The 18598-nt window shown below is 47.5% G+C and overlaps 1 long non-coding RNA gene across 1 annotated transcript; it reads right to left on the bottom strand.

The window, feature by feature from the left end:
- Positions 1-14231: 14231 nt before the first annotated feature.
- LOC139075231 (uncharacterized) lies at positions 14232-18330 on the bottom strand. The gene is made up of 2 exons (XR_011525394.1): positions 18006-18330; positions 14232-14477 (listed from the first exon to the last, which is right to left on the bottom strand). It is a non-coding gene; the product is annotated as an uncharacterized lncRNA (long non-coding RNA).
- Between the last annotated feature and the right edge of the window lie 268 nt (positions 18331-18598).

The following is an 18598-nucleotide window of genomic DNA, read 5'->3' as shown; positions in this document are numbered from 1 at the left end:
CCAAACTTCTCTCCATCCCCTGATTTTCAGTTTTGCTCACAGCAGCTCCTCCTCAGCATGGGGTCTTCTCTTTCTAGAACCTACCCATTTGACTCCTTCCCATGCCCCCTTCTCTGCCAGTCTTGCTGCCCCACTGTGACTTCCTGTGCAGATTCCACTGGCTTTAAGAGCTTTTGGCTACAGTTAAACGTAATTTGAGACTTGGAGCTTTCCTCGTCTCCTTGATTCACTGAAGGTGGAGTTTTCTTTTATTAATTGGGGATAGGAGTAGATTCAGGATCTTTGTTTCTCCATGTAGTTCTTAGGACCAGAAGTGGGAAGATCGAGAACTAAGCTGCTGCCAAGCCCCTGCTTGAGCCCCTCCAGGTGCCCCACAGAGCTTTATCACCAAGTAACTCAGTCTTGGCCATAATTTGTGTGAGTGGGTGCTGAGGGCTATCCAAGGCTACGGTGCTAATGGCACCTGGCCTGCACTAGTGGTGGCTTCCTCACCAAGAAGCAGAGGTCACTACCCTCTTGCATACTCAGTACCACATTGTTCCTGGGGTTGCTGATCCAGGGGGCAATGCTGCAGTTCAGTTCTGTTGCTAACCACCGGGGTTACACCAGGTCCACAGGTTAAAATACAGACCCCGACAAGCCTTCTCTCACTTCAGACACCAGCTGCAAGTTCAGGAGTCCCTAGGCCACCTGCACTTCTGACCATCTGGTGACAAATTTGGGGGCTCCCTTGGCCCCCTTGGGATCAGTAATTCACTAGAATAACTCACAGAACTCAAGAAAGTACTAGACTTCCAGTTTTATTATAAAGGATACAATTCAGGACTAGCCAAATGAGGAGACACTTAGGGCAAGGTCTGGGAGAGACCCAAATGCAGAGCTTCTCTGCCCTTGCCCTTGGAATCAGGACACATCGCCCTCCTGGCACACCAAGGTGTGCACTAACTAGGGAGCCCCCTTGAGCCTCAGTGTCCAGAGTTTTCCTTAGGGCCTCGTTACGTAGGCATGATTGATTGAACCATCAGCCATGTGATTAAACTCATTCTCCAGCCCCTCTCCGTCCCCAGAGGTCAGGAGGTGGGGCTGATATCCCACGACTCCAAGTCCCAACCCTCTATACATGTGGTTGGTCTTCCTGGTACAATCAGTGCCCATCTCAAGTCACCTCATTAGCATAAACTCTGGTGTGATCCAAAGGCTGCCATGAGCAACAAAGGCACTCTGTCACTCGAAAAATTCTAAGGGTCTAGAAGCTTCATCTCAGGAAGCCAAGATAAAAACCAGACAAATGCCTTATTACAGAACATAAGCACTTTTGAATTAGTGTACCCAAGACAGTGGGAGGTTGAAACCTGTCATCAGAGCAGCCGAGGGGACCAAGAAAGAAGGCCTGGGAAAGAGAGCACAGCAGACAGGAGGACCATCTCCATGAGGAGCTACATAAAGAGCTGCCCGAGGGCTTGTTCCCCTGGCCTCAGAAGACAAGCCAGAAATATGCAATTCCAGGTCCAGGAGACAGGCTGCTCATAAGGGGAAATATTCTTGCCATTTGAAGTGCTCTGGCAGAGCGGTGAAGGTCATCCCTGCAAGTGCCCTGGGCTCCCATGTGATGGGGGCTCTGAAAGAAAGACCCTGCTCCAAGGAAGGGACCAGGGGACCTCGAAGGGTCACTGCAACTCCCAGGAGCCCAACACAGTGCCCAGACTTCAACATGCCCGCAGGAGACATTTAGTCCTGCTGTGCTGACTGTCCTTCCAGGGTCTGGAGTGATGGGGAGCCCACCGTTGTGTACAACAGGATCAGCACAGAATTGAGTAGTAGACACTGTCTGCAGAAGCCCCTCTGGGAAGGTCTCACTAGCCGTCTTTGCTCCTCACACCTCCTCTCAGCCTGGGCTGGATCTCCTCCTCTCTTCTCCCACAATGCCAGCCCCTTATTCTCAGATTCCCGTACACAATCCCATGTGAGACTCCAGAACAACCTCCGCTCCCCCAGAGACTCACTGAGGTGAACCCTAAGCAAAGCGCAAGGACCTCGGCCTCTACTCGCGGCAGCACAGAATAGAAGCTTTGGCCCTTCCGTCCTCAACACCCCCTGGGTCTGCTCTCAGCAGGGCCCCTACTTCACAGCAGGGAGGGGTGGCGAGGTGTTTTCTCCCCTTTACCAGCCAGAACAGGGGCAGAGAACGCCGTCCTCCCAGCAGCCCCACAGTCTGTCCCTCTGCTGCTCACTCAGCCTGGCTTCTTGCTCTCTCCCAGTCCCCTGGCTCTGCCTCCTACCCAAAAGCTAAAGACCCCGAGAGCCCGTTTCCTGTCCAGGTCCCTCTCCCATCTGTGGGTGGAGACACAGAAACTCTTCACTGTGGTTTCCTCTGGGGGGAAGTTCCAGGAGTTTGGGATAACAAGAACACACTCTTTACTCATCTTTTATTTCTGGAATATTTCATGATCCCATGGTTTGCTATCTGTGATAGCTAGGGTTTGTTGTTGGGTTTTTTTTTGTTTGTTTGTTTTTTTGGTGAGGAAGATTAGCCCTGAGCTAACATCTGTGCCAGTCTTCCTCTACTTTGTATGTGAGATGCCGCCACAGCAGGGCTGATGAGTGGAGTAAGTCCACACCCAGGATCCGAACCCGCGAACCCCAGGCCACTGAAACAGGACTTTAACCATTTGGCCACAGGGCCAGCCCATGTGACGGCTAGGTTTATGTGTCAGCACGGCTAGGCCACAGTCCCCAGTTATTCAGTCTGACACTGATCTGGATGTCACTGTGAAGTCACCTTGCAGATGCAATTCACCACGACAATCAGTTGACTTTAAGTAAAGGAGGTTACCCTCGATAATCTGAGTGGGCCTCAGCCAATTGGATGAAAGGCCTTACAGCAAAACTGAGGCTCTCTGAGGAAGAAGGAATCCTGCCTGCAGACTGTGTCAGCTCCTCCTAAGGGTTCCAGCCTGTCCTTCCTCACAGCACGCCCTTCAGACCTCAGACTTGCCCAGGCAGACCTACACTCACATATGCCCTGCAGTAAAGAACTCTCTCTGTCTCTTTCTCTGTATAACATAGACGCTTGTTCTGTTTCTCTGGTAGAGCCTTGACTAATACACTATCTAACACAATTAACTAAACTCAAGCTCACCATCTCCCTCCCTCTGCCACCACCATTGCATCTACGCAGGTGCTCACCCCCGCCCCGCCCCGGTCCTCACCCTGGGGCCTGCACTGCCTGCCTTGCCACTGCCCGAGCCAGCAGCCCAGAGCTCTGACCTGGCTCCTCCCTCTCTCTCCTCCTACACCCAGGCAGCCAGCCCATCCCAGGGGTCTGTCGAATCTGCTCCCAGGCCTCCACCTTGCACCCCCGCCTCTTCTCCCTCTAGCTTCAGCAGTAACCAGTCCAGCGGACTCCTTGTCCCCATTGCAGCCTCGTCCTCCCCATTCCACCCCCAGCCCTGTGATCCCTGAGAAACCCATCTGCTCTGTTTCAAGGCCTCTCCCCTGCAAAGCATGGAGCCCACATCCCCAGGCTAGCGGGCTCTATCCATCTCTCACCAACCTCTCACTCCAGCCACTGTCCCCCTCAGCTTTGTGCCTGGAATGGGCCTCCCTCTCTCACCTCTGCAACTCTTCTTCAACTTTCCTCCCCTCAACCACTTCATCTGTGAAGCCCCGGTCGTCAGGCCTCCAGCTGTCGCCTCGCTGGCAGCTTGCTTCCTGGAATCGCCAGCTAACCCAGCCCCTGGGGGTGAAGGTTCAGTCTGTCTTCAACCTGTTCCTACTTCAGAGCTGAAAAATGTCCTAAGTGCTCAAAAAGTAATTGCTGAAGGAGTCATCGAATGGACTGCTTTATCCGCTCTTCCCTTCTCTCCTCCTTTTTCTGGTCATAACATGGAATCAAAGAAATGCATGTAATTAGTCTGCAGGTTTACCAAAGGGAATTTCATTGTCTCTCTTCATGGCTTAACTGCAGATGGTTAGGACAAAGAATATTTTGCCCCTTAATAAAAGTAAATAAATCTGCTTTGACTCATATATGGGCTTAAACTGAGTTTTATTTTTTGTTGCCCAGTGGCTCTTGATACTAAAATATGTTCTACTCTGTTTGTTGAGCCTTCACTGTGTCCAAGAACACGTGGCTTCAGGGCCACTGCCTCAGGGTCTTAAGCCATTGGGAAGAGCTATTTCGGCCCCATGTCCCTGCCATCCGCACCGTCATGACTACTGGATGGAATCCACCGGAGCACCTCCATCTCCGGAGCCAGAGTCCTTGTCCCTGACCCCGAGCCTCTGTCTCCGCCCTGCTGGGGATTCTTCTCAGCATTAACTCCTTAGATAAGGCCCTGGTCCATCAGAACTCATCCCAAGGGCAGAGCCCAAGCCTGGCAGCCTTGCTGGGCAGAGCCCACAGGGTCCCACACCTGCCGCGTGGGCCGGTCCTGACACCACTGGGCTGCAAGCACAGCAGCCACAGCCTGCTGACACGGACGCCGGGAGCACCTGCTGAGAAAGCGCGGGTAAACTTGGCCCTGACTGCCATCCTTCTCCATTTGAGATCCTTCGCTTCCCTCACATGACGGGACTCCTATAATCCTGTGATAATGCATCCTCACTGGAGAACGATGGACAATTATTAAACTGACATGACTGTGCTGTGGCAAGTAACTACAACGAGCACAGTCTTCTGGAGTTAATTAAATGAAGAGATCAGATGTAACAAAGTTGGGCAGACCCTGAATTCTCACAGCCGGGCGCCAATGACATCCGTGAAGAGATCTTGTGGCCCTCGCCCAGCCTCTTCCGCGGCGGTGGAGGCGTCCTGCAGGGCCCGTGCAGGGGGCTCGGCCACCAGAACGGCCTCCCCTCCCAGGGCTGGCCTGCTTCAGAGACCCGCCCTGCTGCCCCCGGTGGTTTCCAGCCCTGCATTTTGAATGCCTCCCTTCAATGGCTTAGAGATGAAGTCGCAGTTTACATAAGCTCAGAACGTTAAGGTTCTCTCACACAGAGACCAGACTTATAAAGGGAGTAGCAAAAGTCATTCTAAGCCTCCAGGAATGAAGAGGAGCGAAGGGGACAGCTGCCAACAACAAAGCAGGTGAGCCAGTGCCCAGCAAGCGAGCGAGCTATCAAGCCACCTGGCTGCCTGCTCCGCCGGCCTCCGCGCGCACTGCCATGGAAACCGCACACAGCATCACGGCTCCTCACACCCGCAAGGAGCCAGGCGACAGGGTTTGGCAGGGCCACTTGGTGGATAGAAAACAGCTGAGCGAAACCTCAAGAGGCTGGCCTTCTGTTCTCGGGTCTGACACCCACTCTTCACGGTGTCTGGGGCAAGACATTGCCCCATAAGGACTGCCTGTCCGTCGAAGGTGGGAAATAAAATCACAAGATTAGAAAATAAGAACCTTGCTTCAAAGGCTCTCTGAACTTGAAGTGGCTCATGGTGTTCCATTGCTGTGCATCAAATGACAATGATGAGGACCGCCCTTGGGGAGCCAAGAGGGAAAGTGGCCTCTCACTCCTTCCAATCAGAAAGCATGATAGAGAAACTACCCCTGCTGGCTAAGGAGTTCTCCCCTGCAACCCCTCTATGTGATATATCAGACAACTGCTAAATAGCAATATTACACACTTACTACCATGGCAAGCCACAGCAGGTACATGTAAGAATTAAAAGTGACGATCTCTAGTCTCTTTCCCATCCTGAGGTCACTGGAAGTAAAATCTGCCCTAACGTGGCTCCAACCATCTCCCCCTCGGCTCTGAAGGCTTCAGTGGCTGTCCACTGCCTGCAGGAAACTCCACAGCTCTTGGCGTACAGCAGCCCAAACCCTCCACAGCCTGCCCCTGATCTTTCCTCCTACTGCTCAGCAGCTTGAACCGGCCCCCCCGCCACTGTGTGCTCCACATCACCCCTTAAACATGCTGGGTTCCCTTCAATGATTCCTCATCTGGCGCTGACAAAGCAAGAACTAGATAACATATGGTCTGCTGATGGTCAGCCGCACTCGTTCTGATAGAATCGGGGATAACCCCTGAGAACAAATACAGCCCTGCGAGGAAGGGTGAAGCATTATTGGTACCAGAAGACAAGAAAGGATTAGAAATCCTCTCACCCAGGAGAAAGAGGAGCTTAAGATGTGGCTGGGAGAGGGCTAGACTCTTTAACCCCTGTAAAGGGACAGCTGGCAAAACCCAGACAGTACCCTTTGCTGCACTGATCTCACTTCTGGAAGTCAATTCCACAAACAGCCCTGCATGCATACAAGTAGCAGACATATAAGATTATTCATTGGGACATTCCTTGTCATGGCAAAAGCTTGGGAACATCCCAAGTGGCCCTCAGTAGGGGGCCAGTTAATGTATTGTGATACATCTGCATAGGGGACCACTAAGAGCCGTGAAAGGCAATGAGGGAGATCGCTATGGATGGTGTGAAAAGATCTCCAGGATATATCGGTAAGGATATTGCAATGCCATCCTTTCTAGGAAGGGAAAATTAAAATGCATATCCATATATAATTGTATAAGGAAACACTAGAAGTATAAAGAAGAATCTAATAGAAATGGTTATCTAGAGGGTGATAGAAGAGGAAGAGAGAGTGGATGGGGACAATTTTTCATGTCGTTTTGATCTTTGAACCCTGTAATGTATCTCCCATTTGAAAATTAAACATAATTTTTTTTAAAGGATTATATCTACACAAACATAAAATATTTTTACATTCAGTAACCACAAAAACATGCAAAGCTGGGCTCCACATGCTGGATGACCCATGGAATCTACATATTTTGGCTTTTCTTCCTTGAGGGAAAGCATTTGTCTTTTGTCTCTAGGACCAAGCACATAGTAGGCACTCGACAAATATCTATTGATTAGATGGCTGCTGTTTTGTGGAAACTGACAGTCGCAGATAAAATGCCAAATCAGGCGCCAGTGCCCAAGGTCGGGACTGCTCACTCTATTTAATGAGAATCACCATAGTGATGAGAGACAAGTGAGAGAAACGGCCCCGCGCTTGCTACCAGCAGCAGCCTGAGGCCGCCGGGCCCTCTGAGGCAGAGCCAGGACCATGTCCGAACGAGGGGCTCACCACTGTCTACAACTTTATATTTTGGGGGGATCTTATTGCAAAGTTTTATTCATTTTAACAGCAATGCTGAAAATGTTTAAATATGCATTATCTCTTAAAATGTGTAGCTAAAATATAGGAGATTTGGTTTTCTTGCCATTTTTCCTTTGCCGATTAAAAAAAACAGGAAATGAAATCTGGTTTATATATAATTTGTCACACATGTAATATATCCAACTTTGTAAGCACTCCAAGTTTTCATTAACTCTGCTGAAATATATTTACATTAAGCAATCTCTCAGCCCTAATGTCGTTAGTTTTAAACTTCCAAACTTAGTCGTTTTGCTAAAAATGCAGAGCAGAGCCAGATGGAGGACCAAGCACCCCCATTTGACCTCCCTCCTAACCAAAATTCCATAAATGACAGAAAAGTCTTGTTTAATTAGAAGAAGCAAAAAGGGGAAAGAAAAGGAAAGGAAAACGAAATCCATAATAGTACAAGAAAATGAGAAAGATCACCATCATTTGACCACATCATTTGCCCCCAAGCTAAATCTGAGAGTGTGAATACTTGCTCCAAAGAAGCAAGACAGTACACCCAGTGACTACTGACCCCCCCAGGAAGGAACGCCTAACCCTCTGAATAATACAGCCTGCCCCACCCCAAGAATCATCAAAGGCAGGTATGATAAATAGAAGAAGCGAGCTAAAAGGAATTCTTAGGTACAAAGATGGGCAGATGACCTAGAATCTCTAAACATTTGAGAAAAACCAACAGCATGATGAAAAGACGCCAAACGTAACACAGGAGACCTACAACCAAAGGAAATCAATAGAGAAAAATAAGGACATTACAACAATTATAATTTCTGTCTTCAGAGAGATAATAGAGGCTATTTCATCCATAAAAATTAATTGCAAATGGCAAAAACTGAAGGTTAACTTCAAAAATTCAATAGATGGGGTGAATACCAAACTAAACACAGCTAAGGGGAAATTAGTGACATGGAAGCTCAAACCAAGGAATTATCCTAAAGCTTAGTGTAAAAGGACGAGGAAATAGAAAACGTGGGTTAGAAGTCATGAGATGTGAAAGGTAGACCTAGAAATTCTGATATCTGCCTAATAGGAGTTCCAAAAGAAGAGAAAGATAAAATGGGAGTGAAGAAGTACTCAAAAAAATCCTGGGACGGTGGGGGAGGATTCTGGAGCTGAAGAAAGACACCAGCCTGCAGACTGAAAGTGTTCATTGAATACTAATGGGAGTGAATGAAAAGTAAAATAGAATTTCAAAGATCTAGACATATTGTGGTAAAATGTTGGAATACCAAGGATGAAAGGAAAATCCCACTAGCTTTCAAAGAGAGAAAACCAGTTATGACAGTAGAACGAAAATCAGCTTGACACCCAACATCTCCATCACCAGCACTGCATGCTGGGAGAGAGAACAATTTCTCTAATGCTCGGAAGGAAAAGTCACTTTACCTGGAATCCAACACCCAGCCAAACTGGCCTGCACGTGGGATGCAAAATAAAGACATTTTCAAGCATGTGCAGGTTCATACCACCTATAAGCTTCCCCCAAAAGAATCCAAGAAAGTGGAAGATAGAACAATAAGTGATGGAGGGGGAAATGAAGTAAAAACTTAGAGTTGATGCATTAGGTTAAAAAAAAGTTAAATTTCAATCTGGAATGAAAATCTCAAATGAACCTAGTGTGGTGGGGGAATGGTTGCAGGGTTAATGGAGCAGCAGCGAGGGAAAGAGGAGAGATCACACTCGAAATGCACACATTATTGTCCAACTGCAAGAGCAGATCTTTTTCATGAAGAATCCGGTTAGAACTGCCACACTTCCGAAAATAACTTAATTTGGAATTTTAAAAAAAATGTACTGATTCACTAAATAATTGGACTAGTTAATCAGTTTTTCTTTTTTAGATTAATGAAAGTATTTATAAATTTTGTGTTTTGAACTCACTCAAGGACAGAGGTAAGGTGGGGAGCACATCTAAGAGATCCGTTTAAATTATTACGTATGGTTTTCAGCGCTCTTTCTGCTGCAGAAAATCAGATCATGCTCCAGGGGAGTTTCCTGGGGTGGGAGAGAGATCACATATAATCGGGAACTGTACAGGAAGAGCTGTATCCTGACAGGTTCTCTTAAAAAGAGAGCTGAGTTGCTCAAATATGAAAGACAAGAATTTCTTAAAGATTGGCACCTGAGCTAACAACTGTCACCAGTCTTTTTTTCCTGTTTTTTCTCCCCAAATCCCCCCAATACATAGTTGTATATCTTAGTTTCAGGTCCTTCTAGTTGTGGCATGTGGGACGCCGCCTCAATGTGGCCTGACGAGCGGTGCCATGTCCGCGCCCAGGATCCAAACGCAAAACCCTGGGCCGCCGCAGCGGAGCGCACAAACTTAACCACTCCTCCACAGGGCTGGCCCCTGACAAGAATTGCTAATATATCAACATATTAAGTTAAACAGAAATCTCTTTTTCATCCTCTCAAATTCAACAAAGAAACTTCTTTTACACAAGAAATAATAAACGCTGGTGAGAGTGTGAAGAAAAGGGAACCCTTGTGCACTGTTGGTGGGAATGTGAATTGGTGCAGCCACTGTGGAAATCAGTTTGGAGCTTCCTCAAAAAATTAAAAATAGAACTACCATATGATCCAGCAATCCCACTTCTGGGTATTTATCCAAAGAAAACGAAAACACTAACTTGAAAAGACATCTGCAGCCCACGTTCACTGCAGCGTTATTCACAGTAGCCAAGACGTGGAAGCAACCCAAGTGCCCACCGATGGAGGAAAAGACAAAGAAGTGTGGAGTGTGTGTGTGTATACAATGGAGTATTATTCGGTCATAAAAAAGGAATGAAATATTGCCATTTGTGACAACATGGATGGACCTTGAGGACATTATGCTAAGTGAAATGAGTCAGACAGAGAAAGACAAATAACATACCATCTCATTTATATGTAGAATCTAAAAAATAATTTTTAAAAAACAAGCTCATAGAAACAACAAAGAACAGATTGGTGGTTTCCAGAAGTGGGGAGTCGGGGTAGGGGGGCGAGAGAAATGCGAGAAGGGGGTCAAAAAGTAGAAACTTCCAGTTATAAAACAAATAAGTCCTGTTGATGTTGTGTACAGCATAGTGACTACGGTTAATAATACCATATTGTGTATTTGAAAGTTGCTAAGAGAGTAAATCTTAAAAGTTCTCATCACAAGAAAAAAAATTTGTAACTATGTCTGGTGATGGATGTTAGCTAGACTTATTGTGGTGATCATTTCACAATATATACAAATACTGAATCATTATGTTGTACACCTGGAACTAATATAATGCTATATGTCAATTGTGTCTCAATTTAAGAGAAAGAAGAAACATCTTTTAAGTTACAACAATAGAAAGCAAAAGGAGCAAAACAAAAGGAGTGGTAGACTGAATTACCGGCCCCAATCTTCCCCCTTCCCTGACCTCACACGCTTGCCAAAGCCTCATGGTGGGTAGGATGCACTTCTCGCCCCTGGACTCGGCCAATGGGCTGTTAGCAGATACGACACAGGCAAAAACTTGAAACGGGTTATAGTCAGCTGTGCCGTCTCCCCAGCCCCTGCCCTCACCCAGAGACAAGCATGTCCCCGCCAGTCCCCAGAAGAGGACAAGAGACACACGAAGCACAGCTGCCTGGCCCACCTGCAGGATGAAGCAGAGCCACACCAGCCAACCCGCAAAATCAAGAGTAGGAAATAAATGATTGTGAGTGCATGCCGTTGACCCCCGGGGCTGGTTTGTTACACAGCATAACTGTGGCAGTAGCTAACTGATCCCAGGTGGGCGGCCCGGGTCCCTGCAGCAGCTGCGAGGAGCAATTGCTGAGTCACCACCCAGCAGTGCGGCTTCTCTCACTGTAGATGGGAGGCTTTGCTCTGGTAAAAAGTCACTGCTTTCCAGGAACGATGTGGTGGCGTGGGCACTCTCGTGGGCTGCTGGTAGGAGAGTGAATGGGTGCATTTCGGAGAGCAAGATTCTTCAAAATGCTCGCATCTGCAGACCCAGTCATTTCACTTGGGAATATTGATCCTAAAGGAGTAATCCTAAATAGAGAAAAAAGCTCTATGCACAGTGGTAACGTGGTTTACAGCAGGAAGCAGCACGCCCTGTTCACTCTCTCCTCTAACGTTTTCACACGCATTTTTCTTATTCAACACTGGCAGCACCTGGCAAGGTTTTGCAGAGGCCCAGAGAGAGTAAATCACCTTCTCTTCAAGCCCTGACCTCTGGTTCCAGGGCCCAGGGTCCTAACCTGAGTGCTATATTGCCTGAAACAGCCAAAAGAAGGGATGTGATGCCCTCACATGCTGGAAAGCTATGCAGCCATTGAAAAACAAAGTACACAAACATTTTTTAAATACTTTGAAAGCAGATTGTGATATAAGGCTGCACAGAAAAAAGAAGAACACAAATTAACCGCCTAAAATCCTTCTCAGAATAGGGCAGAGTATAAACACACTAATAAGTAAAAATAAAATACGTGCATATGAAATCAAACACGTGCAAATTAAAACTACGAGCTATTACTACACACCCAGTAAGATGCTCACATTAAAAGACTGACGACAAGTGTTTGCTCGGGTCAGAGCAGCTGGAGCTCTCGTACAGTGACAGTGGGAAGGTAAACTGATACAAGGTTGTAAAAGTTGTCTGGCAGTTTCTTACAAGGTTAACATTCTCCTGCCTTATGATCCAACAATTCTACCCCCAGGTATTGACCCAAGAGAAATGAAAACACGTGTCCACACAAATCCTTGCACAAGAACCTTGATTGCAATTTTATTTGTAACAGAAAAAATTGAAAACAACAAATGCTCAACAAGAAAATGGATAAAGTGTGGTGTACTCATACAACGGAATACTACTCAACAATTAAAACCGAATGTGGGGCCAGCCCAGTGGTGCAGTGGTTAAGTTCATATGTTCTGCTTCGGTGGCCCGGGAGTCGCAGGTTCAGATCCCAGTGCGGACATGGCACTGCTTGTCAAGTCATGTTGTGGCAGGGGCCCCACATATAAAGTGGAGGAAGACAGGCACAGGTGTTAGCTCAGGGCCAGTCTTCCTCAGCAAAAAGAGGAGGATTGGCAGCAGACGTTAGCTCAAGGCTAATCTTCCTCAAAAAAAAAAGAAAAAAAGAATGGTTTGGGCGCTGGCCCGGTGGTGCAGCACTTGGGTTCGAGCACTCCACTTCGGTGGCCCAGGGTTCGCCTGTTGGGATCCCAGGCACAGCCTTGCCCAGTGCTTATCAAGCCATGCTGTGGCAGGCATCCCACATATAACGTTGAGGAAGATGGGCACAGATGTTAGCTCAGGGCCAGTCTTCCTCAGCAAAAAAGATTGGCTGTGGATATTAGTTCAGGGTTAATCTTCCTCCAAAAAAAAAGAAAAAAAAAGGAATGATTTACTGATATATGCAAAAACAAGGAAGAATCTCAAAATCAGTGTTTTGAACTAAAAGAGTCAGATCCAAAAGAGTACATACTTCATGATATGTTAATATGAAATTCAAAACGAGAAAGGAAAAAAGCCTAATCTTTTGGAATAGAAATCAGAATAGTGGTCACTTGGAGAGCAGAGGTGGGGGGAGGTGGATAGACTGGAAAAAGACAGAAGAGAATTTTCTAGGGTAATGACAATGTTCTATACTTTGATCGTGGTGTTGGCTACACAGATACATAAATATTTGTCAAAAATCACTGATGTGTACATTTAAGATCTGTGCGCTTGCCGAACTACACCTCAATCTTTTAAATATGTATGCGCTGAGCCGGATATGGTGCTCAGCTGAAGCCGAGGGGCAGAGAGGCCCATCTGTGGAGTTGGACAGCCCCCAAGACCCAGCAGGCTCTGGGCAGACCAAGCTCAGTGCTCTCGTGGAGAGTCTGGAACGCTTTTCATGGGGCTCGGGGTCTAGCCACATCTCTAGATGTTCTGAGGGCCCAGCCAGACCATGGGAAAGGACTTCAATGGGGCTCACAATCCCACTGAAAGCTGTCTGCCGGATGGCAGGCATGGCAGGGAAGGAGGCAGAGGAAGACAGATGAGCAGAGGGGACAGAGCCTGTGCGGTGAACAGAAGCGGCAGGAGGCTGGCCCTGAACCCACCTGGGCAGCCCGCCTAGGCCACCGGGCCCTGGGGAGGCAGGTTAGTGCTTCCTTCCCTGGCCACTCTGCTCAAGGACCCCCACATCCACCCTTGCTCACCAGGGGTCTTCTGTAACTCCGCAGTCCCTCTGAGAGTTGCACATGGACCAGGCAGGCGTTTCTCAGCTCTCCCATAGGATAGAGACCCACTGGGAGGTCTGGGTCACAGAGACAGAGGTGTCTCATCCTGCCCCAGCTGCTAAGGAAGTGGACACCACAGGGACCCACCTAGAGGGCAGAGCGAACAGAGGTCAGGGGAGCCGGAACAGGGCGCCGCAAGGCCATGGCCGCCTGGCAGGGGATGGAGGCGCCCTCCACACCCCAGGGGGACAAGGAGAGACCGAGACTGGAGGGCTGAGGGCTGCTTCACGGCAGGAGGGAGCACCTGTGGACGCAGCTTAGCCAGACCTCACAAGGTGACAACCTAAAAGTGACTGGGGTCACGCAAGTAAGACCCCTTGAAGGCCCTAGAAATACGGAAGGAGACAGGTGGCCCCAGGGGCTGCAGCGTGGGCAGGTGGAGGCACGAGCCCCAGAGCCACCAAGCTCACATGTCCACATCAGTCAGCCAGCCTTCGCACCACTGGCAGGTGCAACCTGGGACACTGAGCTTCCATTCCAAACACATGAACTGGGGAGAAATACGTACAGAAACACAACGGGGAGAAAAACACGGCAAATGTCAGTAGCGATTGTTTCTAGTCTCTGGGCAGGCACATTATAAGTGATTTTCCTCTTCTCTGTACATGTTGGTTCTTTATAAACTTATAATAAAAGAAAAACCTTGAAATGCGTCTATGGACAGGTAATTACATGTACAACAGTGGTTGTCAAACATTTTTGCCTCAGAATAACTTTATACTGTTAAAAAATTATTGCAGCCTCTCTAAAGAACTTTTGTTTGTGAAAGTTCTATCTATCGATTTTAACTGTTAGAAATTAAAACTGACTTTTAAATATATAAATTTATTTATTTAAAAATAGCAATAATAAATCCATTCCATGTTAATATAAATAACATTTTTATGAAAAACAATGATGTCTTCTAAATACTTAGGAGAGTGGTTTTGTTTCTTCATTTGCAAATGTCTTTAACGTCTGACTTAGCAGAAGACCCCATGATTCTCAGATCTGCTGTGGCTTCAGTCTGTTGCAATGTCACACATCGTGTCATCTCTGGAAAATTCCACTGTATACTGAGAGTGAAAAAAGGCAAATGAAATCTTAGTATTATTATGAAAATAGTTTTGGCCACACTTTGAGAACTATAATACAGAATATAATCACAGCTATATAAAAATAGAGGAGTAAAAATTTCTGAAAAAAAGTGTCATGATGCCACTTAGTGGTACCTCTAATTATTGCAATTCCTGGTCATCAAATGTGTGTGTCTGTGTGTCTGTGTGTCTCTGTGAGTGCACAGGCATAGGTAGAGTGTGTGTGCAAGTATGTGCGGTGTGTGCGAACATGGTGTGTGTGGTGTGGTATGTGCGTATGTGTGTGTTCACATGGGTCGTGTGTGATGTGGTGTGTGTACATGTGATGCATTGTGTCTGTGGCCGGGATGGGTGTGGCATGTGTGCCTGTGTTGCTTGTATGTGGTGTTGTTTGCATGTGGTATGTGTGATGCGTGTGTGTGCATGTGTTGCGTTGTAGGTAGTGTGTGTGCATGTGTTGTATGTCTGAGTGTGTATATGTGTGTGGTATGTGTGTACATACAGTGTGTTGTGTATGTGTTACGTGTGTATGTGTCTGGGTGTGTGCATGCCCATATGTGGGGTGTGTTTAGGACTTGTACACAGAGAATGGAATTATCTCACCACCTTCTGCGTGTGCCTGGCCCCATGCTAGGGGCTTGACTGTCAAGAAAACGTCTGTTAAACTGCCCAGCCCAGCGCCAGTTGGCGAAAGTCCTCAAGAGCCATGAATTTCTCTCCGCCAGCCTCGTGAGTCAGGCGCAACCTCCACTTGACAAGGCCGACTCTTGGAGGTGAAGTGTCTTGTTCAAGGTTTCACAACTAGTAAGTGGTGGATCTAGGATTCAGACCTCGGTCTTCTCATCGATGAGGAATTTAATCACCTCGTTCTAATGATTACCTCTAAGATATAAAAATCATCTAAATGGTATGATCAAAAATGTGCAAAAAAGCAAATAAATTTCTGAATAAAAATAATATGACAGCATCATCTGTGCATTCTCTCTCTCCGCCAGCCTGTCCGTCAGCATGTGTGCACGTATTTCAGCTACGTGCATAGTTGGGAAGACACTAACGGGCACCTGCAGGCACCGGCTCCATGGCAGGCACTGGGCGAGATACTCTCACATTCAGTTATAGAATTAACAATTTATAAAATTAACAAGTACAAATTCTCAGACTCAAAAGTCACGTGTGCAAAATGTAACTATTTTTTCTAATTTGATTTTAATTTCTGATTCCAGTTTCTGTAAACATAATCTAGGCCAAGGAAAACTCAGACACTTTGGTCCTCGTCTGTGGTCACTCAGACATTTCAGGCAGGTTCATCCCACCCTCTCCTCTCCCCTTTTCCTCAGGGGCAGCCCCAGCCTCAGGGAGATTGACGCCCAGTCCCAGTTCCCCAGCATCCTCCCAGCCAGAATGATGGGCTGGCACCTGTGCCCACCAGCATCCTCTGAAGCCATCACCCCCAGCCATGACCACCTCCCGGGAAGGGAGGCACTCTGCATGCTTTTGCCACAGCTGTGGGTGCCCCTGAGTTTCGCCACTTCTCTCTCAAGAGACCCAGGGTGTGCAGTTGTGTTCCTTGCCCCCCGGCCCCTACGACCAGCCTGCTTTCCAGCCCACAGCCCTTCTCAGACACGCACACAGCCTAGCCCAGGGTGCCTCCCCCACCAGTGGACTCATCTCCCGGTTCCCATCAACCTGCATCTTCCCCCTCTCAGTTCTTCATGTGAAAAAATGTTTAGATGAAGTCCTTCAGGATTTGTCTCTTGACAGCCAAAGCAAATCAAAAATATCTTGATTTTCCAATGATTCTTTCCTCCTCTGTGAGTTCCTAAAATCCACTTAAAAACTTAGCTGGCGTTTGTGTTCTCTCTGAGTCTGAGATCTGAGAGTCTGCCCTTCGCTGGGCCTGGGGGGAGCCCTGAGAAAGTCCACAGTGAGGTAAGAACAGGAACTAACAGGCACAGCCCTGTCTGGGTACCAATTCAACCCAAAAGGTATACATGGAGAACCCTGGCGAACAGAGAGCCAGGGCCCACCATTGTCTTCCCCCTGCCAGAGAGAAGGAATGACTCACTTCAGTGCCTAGTGCCAGCTTCCCAGGACAGCCAGCATGGGTCTAGAGGGGCCCCAGTCTCTACCATGAGAAGGAAAGGAAAGGCCACAGGTGATATAAGCAGCATCCCTCAACAGAATCCCTGGGTAGCCAGTAAGTATGCACATTCCTGGGCCCCATCCCCAGAGACTTGATTGGAGGATGTGTCTGCGTGAAGCCTGAGAATGTGCATTCCCAGCAAGCTCCCAGGTGATGCCAATGCCACTGGTCCAGGACCACACTAAGCAGCGCTGGTGTGAGGACCCAGTGGCTTGAGGGAGGGGGACTGAGGCCAGTCATCAGAGCAGGTGGCTCCTGGAGAGGCAGACTTCCCAGAGAGAAGAAAAGATAGCACTGAGAGAAACAACTATAATAAGAACCCTTAAGGAGACAGACATAGAGATAGAGATGGAGATAGAGAGAGATTTGGAATATATTCCAAAATCTTTTTTGTTTTTTCTTATCATTTCTTTGCAATATCTTCCTAACTCTCCTTAAGTGTTCTCATTACAGTTGTTTTTAAATTTTTATTATAGTTTTTAACTTATTTTTTACTTATTTGTATTTTTATATATTTGATAGTTATATTGTTTTCAATTATTTTTATTACAGTTATTTATTTTATACACACATACATTATATATATACACAGATATTCAGATTATAAAATTCAGTAGAAGCAGTGAAAAACAAAATGAATACTGTTGGCAACACAATTCATGATCCAAAAGATCAAAAGGAGGGCTAACATTTTCAGAATTTTCATCACCCGCTTGCACACACTCTGAACTGCTGCCGCTCTCACTGCCTTGTGCTCTCTTGATGAAACCACATCGGACTCAGTCCAACTCTCCAGCAGAAGGTGGCTGGGAAAGTCACAAGCCACAGGGTCTCAATTCAGTCCCTGAGTGAGAACCTCGAGAGGCAATTTGTCCTGCCCAGGCCATACGGCACTTCCCTCGTCGTCCACTCCCCAGCTCTCCTGAAGACTGTTTCACACTTTCGCCTCTGTCCCCCAGCCCCACCGAATCTGCCCCACCTTCTCCCCCTCCCACTTGCTCCCTGAGCTGGGCCGTCCAGGCTGCCATCCGCAGCCAGTCCCCCCTCTTCTGTTCAGGGCAGTGCTCCAACAGCACTCCTCCTCTCCTGCATTACCAGTTTTCCCTCTGCTAGGTCAACTTCAACAGCATGCAAAAATGCCCTCTCTCCCAGCTGAAAAACCAAGCAGAAACACCCATGTCTTGAACGTATCTCTCCTGCCAGCATCTGCCTCATTTCTTGTCTATACTTGTCTCTAATTCCTCTCCATCCATGGTCTCTTTAACTCACTTCAACCAGGCTTTTGCACACGGTTCTTGTCAAGGTTACAGATCATTTCCACCTAAATCCCATGGCCAGTCTTCCATCATCATCTTACTGCCCACCTTGATTACTCCCTTCGCATAACATTTTCCTCCCGGGGCTCCAGGATACCAGCTCCTGGTCCTTCTTCTTCTCCCTAAACATTTCTTTTCGGTCTCCTTTGCGGGCTCCGCCTCTTCTCCATGACCTTCTTTTCCCCTTTATCTACCCTGGCTTTCTTGGTGACTTCACTCATCTCTATCTCCTCCCAACCCTTCCCGGCAAGTGGAGACTGTTGATGACTGGCTCTAATCCATAGGCTCCGAGCAGCAGAGATGGGTCACTTCCCAGCACAGCCCAGCACATGACTCTCCAGCTGTCTCTTCTCCTGCTGCAGCTATTTGAAGAAATCCTCATGTTGACATGTGGGAACAAAAAACCAAAGCAGCCCGATTGCTGAGTCACGCTGTGAAAGACAGATGTCCTGGAAATGAGCCCAGACCTGCATCAGGCTTCACATGATTGAGCAACAAACTTCTGTGTGTCTAGCCACTGGGGTTCGGGAGCTCTCTGTTACCGAGGCAGGAGCCTAGCATAGCCTAACCAATACAGTTACCTCATCCAGTCTCATAGCTTTAAATACTGTCTGTATGCCCATAACTCCCAAACTTAAAGA

This window comes from Equus przewalskii, chromosome 13, assembly GCF_037783145.1.
Source record: "Equus przewalskii isolate Varuska chromosome 13, EquPr2, whole genome shotgun sequence".
NCBI lineage: Eukaryota > Metazoa > Chordata > Mammalia > Perissodactyla > Equidae > Equus > Equus przewalskii.
The sequence above is the reverse complement of the archived record's forward strand: the minus strand, read 5'-3'. Positions and strand labels throughout refer to the sequence as shown.